This window comes from Marmota marmota, unplaced genomic scaffold, assembly GCF_001458135.2.
Source record: "Marmota marmota marmota unplaced genomic scaffold, marMar, whole genome shotgun sequence".
Lineage (NCBI taxonomy): Eukaryota > Metazoa > Chordata > Mammalia > Rodentia > Sciuridae > Marmota > Marmota marmota.
In genome coordinates, this window is record NW_026000005.1 from 1,188,034 (window position 1) to 1,200,781 (window position 12,748).

General features: G+C 36.0%; 1 protein-coding gene across 50 annotated transcripts in view; it reads right to left on the reverse strand.

The window, feature by feature from the left end:
* The window catches only part of Ttn (titin), a 282,873-nt gene extending 281,308 nt beyond the window's left edge, over window positions 1-1,565 (reverse strand). For 47 of the 50 annotated variants that reach the window (XM_048808084.1, XM_048808058.1, XM_048808090.1 and 44 more), the window contains exon 1: window positions 1,355-1,547. The gene's annotated coding sequence lies outside the window, so the exon portion shown is untranslated. Of the gene's footprint in view, window positions 1-1,354 lie in introns of all 50 variants that reach the window. The other 3 variants (XM_048808057.1, XM_048808041.1, XM_048808092.1) reach the window with 1 other exon arrangement.
* Window positions 1,566-12,748: the final 11,183 nt, after the last annotated feature.

Consider the following 12,748-nt stretch of genomic DNA (forward strand, 5'->3'; position numbering starts at 1 on the left):
TTTACTACATAAAATATTCAATGAAGAAATGAATATAAAATTTGCAGGTAAGTTCTTTATAAGTGGAAGAAAGTACTTTGTCTATCAGTTTCAGAGACTATGTGAAAATTTTTCTAATGCATAAATAGCTGATTATTCAACATGACTATTTCACTGTTCTGAAACAAAAAGACAATTTCTGAACCATCAATTGCTTCATTATTATTTTTCATAAAGTTCTTTGTTCACCAAAACTTTATGGAGCAATAGTCTTCTTTGTGATAATGCCTTACCTTATTCTATCTTTTTACTTAGTTAAAAAGAAAATTAAACCAGCATTTTTTCAGACAAGAATTATATTTGGAAAATTCAGATAATATCCAAAAGTTTTCCACAAAACTTTGTCAAGAAGTCTTTTGTAGCATGTTATTTTCAAAATGAACAAATTTGTGTCTAACTTTTCCTGTTTACAAGCTAATGCATCTTCTAAAAATAACTATCTTCTTAGGTATATAACAACACCATATCAGTATTAACAGGTATTTACAATGTGTAATCTAATTCTAAGAAGATGGAAAATCAAAGCATATTTAGAAATCAAAAGCTTTTAAACATTATTCCTTACCCTTTTAGCATTAGCATTTATCTCCTATCATATAATTGGATTGTGAGTTGAGTTAAAATGCATAATGAGATTTGGAGTATTTTATAAAACAATTATATAGCCTTATTCCAAATTTCTAACATTGCAATTAACTGGCCTAGATTGATCTTATACTCCTATTGTCTAGTGAATTTTGTTGCTTTAGTCCTTGCTTTTCACAGGCCTTTATCTAATTAGGGCTGAAGGTATGCATCTAAAATGTCATGCTCCCAAAATAAACTCTCCAGCATTGACTGACAGCAGGCAAGTGTTCTGTCACTGTCCTGCAACTGATATCTCAGCAGTTGATTCCCTTAAAAAGTCATCAGGGTGTAGCTGATACCACATGCATGTTATCAGAGCTATTCTTGGTGCGCCTCACTTTATCACTGAGTAATATAACCTTGAACATTCTCAGCCGACACAAAGAGACTATAAAAGAACTAAACATTTTGATCACCATTGCAGACCCCAACTTCTAGAATATCCAGTGAATTTAAACAGTTTGAATTATTGACTGAGCTGATATGCTAAAGCATTCCATTTAAGAAAAACAAAGCTCACACATTTAAAAACAAAATTTAACAAGAAGATTCAAATAATGGGTCAGCACCAGCAGCAAGAAGTTACCCAAACACGTCTATGTGGACATTTGGCACACAAAAATAAACAGGAGCTAGAAATCAATAAGAAAGTAACTCTAGTATTATAATAAGAAAAGCTGCTGCTCACCTGATTTCTCAAGAGTGCCTAAAAAGGGTGGGACTAAGCCCAGGCTGCTTCTGAAACGACGTCCTATGTAGAGTTGGTTTTTCCGACCATCTCCAACATGAATTGGTGAGCCTCTAAACCTAAAAACAAAACTACACAGTCAAGACTGTGTAGTTTTGCTTTTCTATGCAATCCCTACACCCGAGGCGAGGCGGGAATGCACGACTGCTCCAGAGCCAGGGCCTGGCTGGCCCTTATATTCACCAGATCTGCTGACAGCCCCACATCCTCAGGGCAGGGCCCTGGTGATTGGCTCTCCTAAGAAAGCATGATGGGAGAGGACCTTTTTGGTAGTTTCACATACCACCTGTTCTTCTGATTGGCAGAGCTAAATTTAGCCCCTCAAAAGAGGCTTTACCAAGGAAATAGAAGTGTGTTGGAAAAATAACCTGGTTGAGGCTCAGAGAAGAGCATTTGTTACCAATGTTAAAAATCTGTTAATGTGGGTCTGAAACAAAGATGTGGTAATAGACAGCACCTGCAGGCATTCATACAGAATAGCCCAAACCTGCAGGCTTTGCTCTGCGAAACAGGCCCTGCTCCTGTTCCCTCCCCCCAAAGTAACCAAATGGACCCATCAATCATTACAGCAGATGAGGAAATTTATCTCATGTATAAGGCTTCATTTTCTCTAAAGAATCTGTTGCTATAAACATTTATATTGAAGGGACTCATTTGTACTTATCTGCTTTCTCCAGAATCCACCTGTACTTTGGAGAAAGTTTAAACCAATGTTAATGAGTTAAGAATCCTGCAAGAATTCATGTTGAAAAGCAATATCTGAACTCAGCTTAGATTTAGTCTGCATAGGACAACATCACCACTCTTGTCAGATTTCATTTTTGTCTGGTGTTGGTATTTACAAATATGCACCCATTGCTTCTCAGTGAGCAGGAAAGTTTTCTGTTTAAATCATCCATAGGGCTGTTTTCCCCAGTACATGAAAGCTGCTCTACTAATCTCTGGAGTTTGCTGTTCTAATGGGAAGTGGTTAGGGGATGATATAGTTGCTATTTTAGGACTGAATTTAATTTCAAGCAAGAGATACTTCAAATACAAAAGAGCATACCGAAAGACCTTTACAATGACTCAGCTGAAAGATTTGTAAAACTCTACTTAGAGGGAAGAAAATTGTCTTGTTGATAATGGAAAGAAGCTTTAATCAATAAAACAGATGAAAATTTTAAATTTTAAGTAAATTTCTTTGTGTTTATAATGAAAAATTTTTCCTGTTATAGAATAAATTGACCTTGTCTTAGACTTGTTACCTTCTTGAGTACTTCATTCCTTATACTTGTTTATACAGTGATTAATTCATTAACATTTAACAGAGCTTAAATTTACCAACAATGAATTCAGTGCAGTTATATCTACAAGCTGACACCATGTACTTATTTAAATATGTCTCTTCACTTTGGTGTTATCCATATTGAGAGCATTGTTCCTCCTCCATTGACTGCATCTGTCATAATTCTGTTTTATTGATTTCTGCTGAAACAACTAGTTTCATGTTATATACTTTGAAAATACTTCCATGAGAAACTCCTGTTACAGGCAACGTGTCCATCATTAAGTAAAGCAAGACTAGAAATGTGTGCTCTTTCCATTTGGGGAGTTCAACAGTGGACTAATCAATTAAAAGGCATTTGTTTACATGTTTGTGTGCACTGTACACATACATGTGTTTTTAGGCTCATGTGGCCCAATATTTGGCATGTTAATGTCATGTCATGTTTGTTGGAACTGAAGTCAAACCACTTTAAATTTACAGGGAATGAGTGAATAGAATCCTGAAACTTGTGTCATGTTGGCTCAACACAGTTCAGGGCATTCAGGAGCCAGGAGAATGACCATATACTATAACCAAGTGAAATGTCTCTCCCCTAAGCTGCTATCTATTCACTGTTCTTAGATTTCCCTAGATTTTCAGTATTGCCAAGGTCCTTGCCTTTGCATTTACATCCTTATATGGCATTCAGAGTCAAGAAGGAAGAAAGGAAGTAAAAGGAAGAAAACAAAAAAGAAAGAGATAGTTTGAAAGTACTAACACACTGCTCTGGAAAGAGGCCTTATTATTGGCTTAGTGAACACTCTTGAACAGTATATGATACTGGTAAGCATTGGTTAAAAATTAAATATGTCATAGCTGGAATATAGTAAGTTAGGCCAGTGGAAATGAAATACTATTCAGATTTGGGGAGTTTGCTGATGCAGTAAGAGCGTCTTTTACTTTCCTAACAGTGGGGAGGAGCCACAGAGATAATCCAAAACAGCAGATAATTCAGATATAATGCCTCCTTCGTTTTGGAATGCAAGGTATGATTCTCTCTGAGAATTATCTCAATGAAATTCAATAAATATATATTAAACCTATACTCAGTGCTGAACACTGTTAAGTTGTTAGGACTATGAATTCTGGCATTGTTTGTTGACTCAACAAATTTCTACTGAGCGCCTGCCATTGTGCTAGATGATGATGAGACAGAGCTGGGAAAGACACATGTGTGGATTGTGCCCTTGGGGATCGAAGTCTGCATCAACTCCTGATAAATTCTCACTAATCTGCAACTGAAACCTAGACTAGGATATATGCAGAACCCAGGTGGAAACTCCTCTCTATCGCTGTTGGTGTCAAATTTTATTTATACTGCATAGAACCATTTGCCAAAGTTAGAACTTACTGGGAGTTATTTGAGAAATGGGAAGAGTTTTTAAGGTTAACCTAAGAGTACTTTTGGAGAGAAAGAACAAAATTAATGTCTCATAACTAATTAAACCCCATGTGTTCCTACTATGTTCAACCCAGTTCAAATGCTGGGATTGCAGCAATGTACAAAAAAAAGACAATAATCTCTGCCCTCCCTAAATTTACATTTTAGTAAGCACAGAAATACATGTTCATGCAATACCTGTACAGTCCATTTTACTCATAAAATATTTTAAACCTGAAATACCGACTCATCACAGAACTAATTTTACACAAGGAAACAAGAAAAAAGCAAATTAAGGAAATGCACCAAGAAGAAGGTTCTGACAGAACAACTCCTGCTAATGGTGGTAGTCTGTGTTCCTTGAGTTTTGAAGGCAAGTGAAGCTACATGGGGATCCAGGGACAAGAAATTGTGACTTGGAATTTAGGAGAAGACTTTTGGCCCTTTGTTTTCCTATATCCAGTTAAAATTGCTTTAGTAGCAAGACCAAATTAATTGATTTCCACAATTATTCACCAGTGTGCTAATGATTACTGACACACTTAATGCCACATTAAAGACGATTATTTCCAACACGTATGACACTTTCCAAAATAAGTAAGATCAGTAAGTTGAAGTCCTAAACCTCTTGAAGACTTGGATCCCAGTAAGTGTGCATTGACTCCAAGGGCACACAGAATTTTGCTTCTCTCCTAAGTGGGCCTTAGACAACTCACTTGATTCTCAGACTTGTCAGTTGTAAAATGGGGATTATAATATCCACTTCAAAGAACTATTGGGAAGATTCAAAAACAATACGAACATGGCCAGGCCAGGACAGAGAGAATCTGACACTTGATAGGCATTTTGTTTGTTTGATGCTATCAAGCATGACACAAAGAAAACAATGTCTGTGCTTAGTAATACTGATTTGGCCAATCATCTAACTACCTAAATATACAGGATTGTGTTTTCTAAGAAATCTCTGGGAAGCCCAAAAGTGAACTCATAGAAACTGGTCATGCCCTTCCCTGAAGGACCTCAGAAGGTGACACATTTATATGGGGATTAAAACAAAGCCCAAGAAATACTGGAATCTTAGGGAAAAAATAAACTGGGTTTCTGGAAGCCTGGAACAGGAAACCATAAGCCAGATCAAATCCAACCACCAGCAGATGCTCACTGGAGGGAGTATTGCTGTCAAATAATAAGCTTTACACATGCAGAAGGGAGGCAGCTGAGTTCATTCTATCCAGTAATCACAGTAAGCAATAGCTCCTGGGATTAGAAGCTCTTTCAAGGCTAAAAATGTGTTTGGGGGCTGAAAAATATGTTCTGGTCTAAAATTAAAAAAAGAAATTTGCAAAAATGAAAATAATGAATGTTTATCAGAGGCAAACAAAACTGGTTAACTGCATTTCATATCAGTATATTTTATTATGTGTCATATGCTCAGGAGTAGATCCTCCAAAAGTAAGAGAACCTGTGTGGTGAAACATTTAGGCCTATTTACCTCTGTGTTTTAGCTCTTCTGTTTCAGATTCCTAGTTGATTCCTCTTCCCCTTATCACCTCGCCTAATCATAAAAATAGAATTCTTTTGAGCAGGTCCTTGCTGTGAATGAGAAATGTAGATCCTATCATATTCTCTGGTCACCCCTGCCCCATTTCACATATTACCCAATCCTCTCCATCCATCTATGAGCTCCTTTGTTCTCTGCCTTCTGACAAGGCCCAGCCAACCCAAATGCTGGCAGGAGAGAGTAGGGGTATTTATTCCCCTTCTCCCACCTGCCCGGCTTTAGTTGAGCATGACCTTCTTCCACTTGTGATTTTTTAAAAATTGTTTTCCATGTACCAAAAACTATGGAGGGTACACAAAATGTAAGGCCCTACACTTAGATATTAGTTGGAAAAACAAGAGAGTGATATAACAATTCGAGGAGAGATAATAAAAAGAGACACAGCATTTGTCTAGTTCATCTTTAAAATTCTGCCTCCAGGCACATATATGATGCTTATTAAACATTAATTTAATGAAAATTCATAGTATACTTGGGGAAGAATACAAAGTCTATTAAAAGCGATTTTTTAAAAAGATAGTTGAGTACAGAGGTCTTAAAACTAGGATGAAAAACTTAATTTTCACTTTCTATAGCAGTGTTTTGAGTTTTTACCATGAACATATGTTATTTTCATTTAAAAAGGACTAATTATTATGGGAATGCATCCAAAACCAGTTGTGTAATTATAAAACTTATAACATCTAGTTAATATAAAATAAAAAACTTCTATCAGAAAAGTAGCTGGCAAAAGATTTTCTCCATTCTGTAGGCTTGCTCTTCACACTCTCAATCATTTCCTTTGTTGGACAGAAGCTTTGGAACTTGAAGCCATCCCACTTATTGATTCTTGGTTTTATTTCTGAGTTTAGGAATCTTATTAAGGAAGTTGGTGCTTGCAATAATATGTTTGAGTGTTGACGCTATGCTTCCTTTTGGCAGTTGCAATGTTTTTGGTTTAATTTCTAGGTGTTTGATTCACTATGAGTTGGTTTTTGTGCAGAGTAAGAGTTAGGGATCTAGTTTCTCCTACATGTGAATATCCAGTTTTCCCAGCGCTGTTTGTTTAAAAGGATGTTTTTGGCACCTTTGTCAAGGATCAGATGATTGTAACTGTGTGGGTTTACCTCTGTGTCTTCTATTTTATTCCATTGGTTTATGTATCTGTTTTGATGCCAGTACCATGCTGTTTTTGTTACTCTGGCTCTGTAGTATAACTTGAGATCAGGCATTGTAATGCTTCCAGTATTGCTCAGCATTGCTGTGGCTATTCTGGGTCTTTTTTTCTTCCATATGAATTTTAGAACTGTTTTTTTCTAGTTCTAGAGGAACATCATTGGTACATTGATGGGGATTGCCTTGAACCTGTATATCAGTTTTGGTAATGTGGTTATTTTAACAATATTAATTCTGCTTATCCAAGAACATGGATGATCTTTTCATCTTTTAATGTCTTCAATTTCTTTCTTCAGTGTTCTATAGTTTTAAGAAGATTTATTCCCAAATATTTTTATTCCCAGGCTATTCTAAATAGAATTGTTTTTCTAATTTCTTTCTCAGCAGATTTATTATTGGAGTATAGGAAAATGATTGATTTTTATGTTGATCTTGTTTCCTGCTATTTGCTGAATAATTTCCAGAATATATAAAGAAATACATAAAAAAACTTAACACCAACCCCACTAAATTAATAATAAACTGGCATATGATCTGAAGAGAGATTTTTCTCAAAAAAAGGAATACAAGTGGCCAATAAATACATTAAAAAATGTTCAACATTCCTAGTGATCACAGAAATGCAAATCAAAAGTACAGAGATTTTATCTCACTCCAGCTAGAATTGCAGTCATCAAGAATACAAATAACAATAATTGCTGGTGAGGATATGGTGGGGGAAGTAAAATTATGCAGTTGTTGGTGGGACTGCAAATTAGTACAACAAATTTGGAAGGTAGTATGGAGATTCTCAAAAGACCAGGAATGAAACCATCACATGACACAACTATACTACTTATTTATCCAGAAGATCTAAAATCAGCACACTATAGTGATACATGCATACCTATGTTTATAGCAGTGCAATTCACAGTATCCAAGTCATCGAACCAGCCTAGGTGCCCTTCAACAGATGAATAGATAAAGTAAATGTGATAGTACTCAACCATAAAGAGGAATAAAATTATGGCATTTGTGGAAAATGGGTGGAAATGGAAAACATTGTACTAAGTGAATTATTTCACCAGATTCAGAAAGTGAAGAGTGAATTTTGTCTCAAATGAAGAAGTTAAAGAAATGGAGGATAGAAATTTTTAAAAGGAGAGTCTCCTGGAAAGAGTAGGGAGACCAATAAAGAAGAGGAAGGAGATCAAGAGGGAAGGAGATCAAGAGGGAAGGAGTTGGGAAGGGCATGAAGAAGATGGAGAAATACTGGGAAATAAAGAATGAAATCTACAAAATTATACTATGTCCTAGTCTGAGTACACCAAAATTAATCATATGTGTGTATATATATATATATATATATATATATATATATATATATATGAGATCAGTGGAATAGAGAAAGTGGGTGGGGGAGGGAAGAAAAGAGGAGAGGGAAAGGGAAAGTACTGGGGAACAAGGTTGATCAAACTGTATCATGCACATGTACAAATATAGCATATTGTATCTCACTATTATGTGTGATTGTAATGTACCAGTAAAAAAAAAAAAGGTAAATAAATAAATAACAGAATTTTTCTCCATGAAACATACCCACCCAGTTGCTATTCTGTGAATGCAGTTGACCAAAGTGAGGAAAATTTGACATGAGGATAATGCCAGGATTTCTGGCTTAAGCAGCTGGGATGCTAATAAATGCCTTACACTGAGCTGAGAGGCCAGTTTAAGGAAAGATGGCTTCTGATACAGGCAAAACTGATGTACTAGTGAGAAATTCAATTAGAAGTGCTGAGTAGATGACTGCCTCTGAAGCTTGCAACAGAAATCTGGACTAGAGATAAGTATTTAGGAGCTCTTGGCACCTAAAACCTGGGGAGACAGTGATCTATCACTAGGAGACAAGAGAAGCCTAGAAGAGAGCTAGAGTGGAAGTACAATGATTCAAAGGAGGTAAGATACAAAAAGAGATTGAGAATAAGAATAGTAGGAAATCCAGATGAGAATGGTAGCATCAGAGTCAAAGGGAATACGTATACTTCAGGAATGAGGGAGAAGTGAATGGGACTGGAACATGTCCTTTAGATTCACTGTTGGTGTTAGGGATCAGGGATGAGGGAGAACTGATCAGGGAGATCAGTTTCCATGAAATGGTGTGGGATTGAGGTATTTTATATATATATATGTATATCTTCTGAGAAATTTCTTTTGTGAAGGAAAGGAGAAATATAAAATGGTAGCTGGAGGATTCTTCAGGCTCATAATAGGATTCTTGTTCCTATTCCTTCCAGAGAAGTGTGAAGAATCAGCATTTGCACCATGATGAATGGGTTTGTATCTGCTTCAGGCATTCAGCTCATACTCCACAGTGGATGGTGAAAATTTCTGGGGCACATGGCCTCACAGAACAAGATACAGGGATGTGTGTATAATAGTGATGTGCTTCTAAAGATGTGCTACTGACTCCAGAAAAAAATCATCCTTTTAGTTGGGCTCTTGATAGCAAATGAAAAATGACAAAGTGCTGGTTCAATAAAGCCCCACACTAACAGTAGATGGGGTGGGGTTTGGCAATCTGCCTAACAGCCCAGAGTATCACTGAGGCAGCCAGAGAACTTGAAAATAAGGTTGCTATATGAGTTAGACCACTGTTCTTGGATGAAAGAGTTTCAAATTACCTTAATGAGAGAGAATGGCTCTCAGGCTAGAGTAGAATGTAAGAAAATGAATTTTCTAAGTGATCCTTAAAACTTAATCATACCATTTTCTGCCTAAGACCCCAAATTTGAAGAGAATACACTATTATCAGCTTAAAAATTAATTGGTAGTTTTATGTTCAGAGACATTTAAAAAATAACAGATTTTATTTTTTAGAATAGCTTTAGGTTTACGGGAAAATTTAGCAGAAATCACTAAGTTCTGTCTACCCCTCCTCCCAGCATGGTTTTCCTGTTATGAACTCAATTGTATTTAAATTGTGCAGTGCACTTGTTACAATTGATGAGCAAATACTGATGCAGAATTAACTAAAGCCCATAGTTACATTAGGATTCACTCTTTTTGTTGTTTTTTTTCAGTTCTAAAATTACGTACATCAAGCCAACTCATTTAGTGCGGTTATGTTATACATTTGTAATGCTGTTGGAGTCATCTGACATACAACTATTTATTTGTTTCTTTTTAGTTATATGTGACTTTAGGATTCATTTTGACATAATTAAAAAAGCATGGAATATAATTTGCTCTAATTCTGTCACCAGTACTTCCTCTTTCCCTTACTTCCTACCCTCCTCCTGTTCCCTTTCCTCTATTTTGCTGATCTTGCTGTTATTTACTTTTTTTTCTTTTTCAGTATGTACATGATGGTGAGATTCACTGTGGTATACTCATATATGTACATAGGAAAGGTAGGTCAAATTCATTCTTCCGTTTTTCTCTTATCCCATCCCTTCTTTCTCCTATTTTGATGGAATCTCCCCTCCCCCACCTCTTTTTCTCTCTCTTTTCCTTTTCCCCCTATTTTGGACTAGCTTCCACATATCTTTACTTATTTATTTTTGTCGTGCTGGGGATTGAACCTAGGTCCTTGTGCATGCAAGGCAAACACTCTACCTACTGAGCTGTATCCTCAGCCCTAGGTTCCATATATCAGAGAGAAACATTTGACCTTTGGCTTTCTGAGCCTGACTTATGCTCTGCTGGGGATGTGTCTAAGGATGTCCAGAGTAAAAAAATCTGCATTCCTGGAGACACAAATGTAAACAGAAATAACATAGATAATAACATAGATGACATTTACAAATATGTATGTGGCCACTAATTACAAACATATATAGGAGCCTCTTTGTCCAAAAAGTGATATCCTCCACACTGTTTTCCTGTCCAGTTCCAGAATAATGTAGATTCAATCTGATTAATTTTCCTGACTTTTATTTGATATATTTAATTTAAATCTTCATTATCATGTGACTGAAAGGTGCTATGACAGGAATGATTATTCTCATAACCAATTTGTTCAACAATAACTACTGTCTTAGGGTAATAATCATCCATTTATGAAGGAGAAGAAGATGAGGAAGTGGAGAGAGGGGGATAAAGAAAAGGGTTAAACAATGAAGAGAAAGTAAAATAGCTTTGTGAAGGCCACGTTGATTCTGAATTTCGCTGGACAAAATACAAGTGTTAAATGGTGTTGACTTGTATTTTTGAAACAGTGACCCTCAACTTGGGAAGATTTCTTAAGCCAGGTGACATTTGACACTGTCTGGAGATCCTGCATAGTTACAAGTGAGAATGGGGGTGTCAAAGGAAGCTCAGATGTGCTGCTGCACATCCTGGGGTGCACAGAACAGCCTCTCACAGTGAAGAATGGTCTGCCCTGTTGTCAACACTGCCAAACTTGAGAAACCCTGCTTTAGAGGAATGTACCACAAATGCCACATTTTCCTCATCTTAGAGTAACTTTAATAAGTATATAGTTATCCTATGGAAATCTCATCTCAAAACCCAAGTTTTTATGTAGAACATTTTCTGGTTCTTATATACACAAGTTGAATATTTTTAGAGAAGCATTTTACCACATTAAAGGACTCAGGGATATATTTATGGCATACATTTATTAAGCATCATTCATTCATCAAGTAAAGCACATCAAAGATACTTCCCTGTATTTATCTTAGCATAAATGGGCATGAAGTCATCATTTACTGCAGTTTATGTTCCACATCAGGGTGTCTCACTGGAAGGATGTAGTTACTTCTGTTTGAAAAGAAGGCTGTTGCTCTGCCCTCTGGCTCACTTTGAAACCTGGTGGTTCTGAAAGCCACTGATACTATTTTTACCCTTCTTATTTGGCCCTGACCTGTGGGACTATGTTCCTGCTTCACAATTCCTTTGGTTTGGCCACACTGGTAGGGTGGGGTGGAGAGAGTTAGGGCTGGGACAGGTTGTGGTCACTTAGGGACACATTTTCAGAGTTGACTTGACTTTACAAACCACAATTTAATATTTTACAAAATCAGATTTCACTTTTAGATATGTGTTTTTAATTAAATATATTATGTCTTCCTATTAAAATTTTAAAACATGGTAAGTAATACCTGAATAGGTTTAGGCACTTGATATTTTTTTAATCTAGGCTTAAGTTTAATTTGTAAGAAAATTATCAATTATGTTCTATTTGTCATTTCAGTTGCAGTAGAGAGATATCATTTTTAAAAGTGACTTAAACACAGTTGTTTCTCCTTGAGAAAGAGATCTAAAGCAGATCAAAGTGAAATAAAAAAACTAAAGCATTAATTTATATGGACCATTAAGAAGAAAAGATTAGAAATGTATAAAAGCTTCTTTCAAAAAGAGATCATAATAGAAAAATAATTTGACTTCATTTCAATATAATAAAGGCTAAGAATTTAAAATTGCCTGAAACTGGTACCGAGCTTTTCTTTAAGGCAGGGATTGCGTGGGTGGACACGTTGATGGCTCTGTTTACAGCACCACAGCCTTATGAAGTCGCCTACCTTATGAAGTCCTTCAGAATTCCACATGCTAGACACGTCAGCGTGACTTTTATGTTCTCTGTTCTATTATACCAGTGTGCATTTTAATAATTACTCATTGCACAAAAAGAGAATGTTCAAGTAGTAGGGTTACATTTCTCTAGAGAATGATAAGATCTATACTAATTAACTGTTTTTTTTTTCTTATACAAGGATAAATTTTAATCAACTCTTAAGGGCTGTATTCTCAGTTTTATCATCATTCATTGGAGTCATTGCTGCATTTAAAGGGCTTTGAGGCTGGGACTACTGGGGGTAAAATAAGAGACTGACTGTGTTTGGGTACAACAGAATTTTAGTTGACTCTATTTGGAATCCTATAGCTTTATATGATTTCTCACTTTCAAATGAAGAAAATATTTTATGACTGCCAAGGAGTATTCTATTC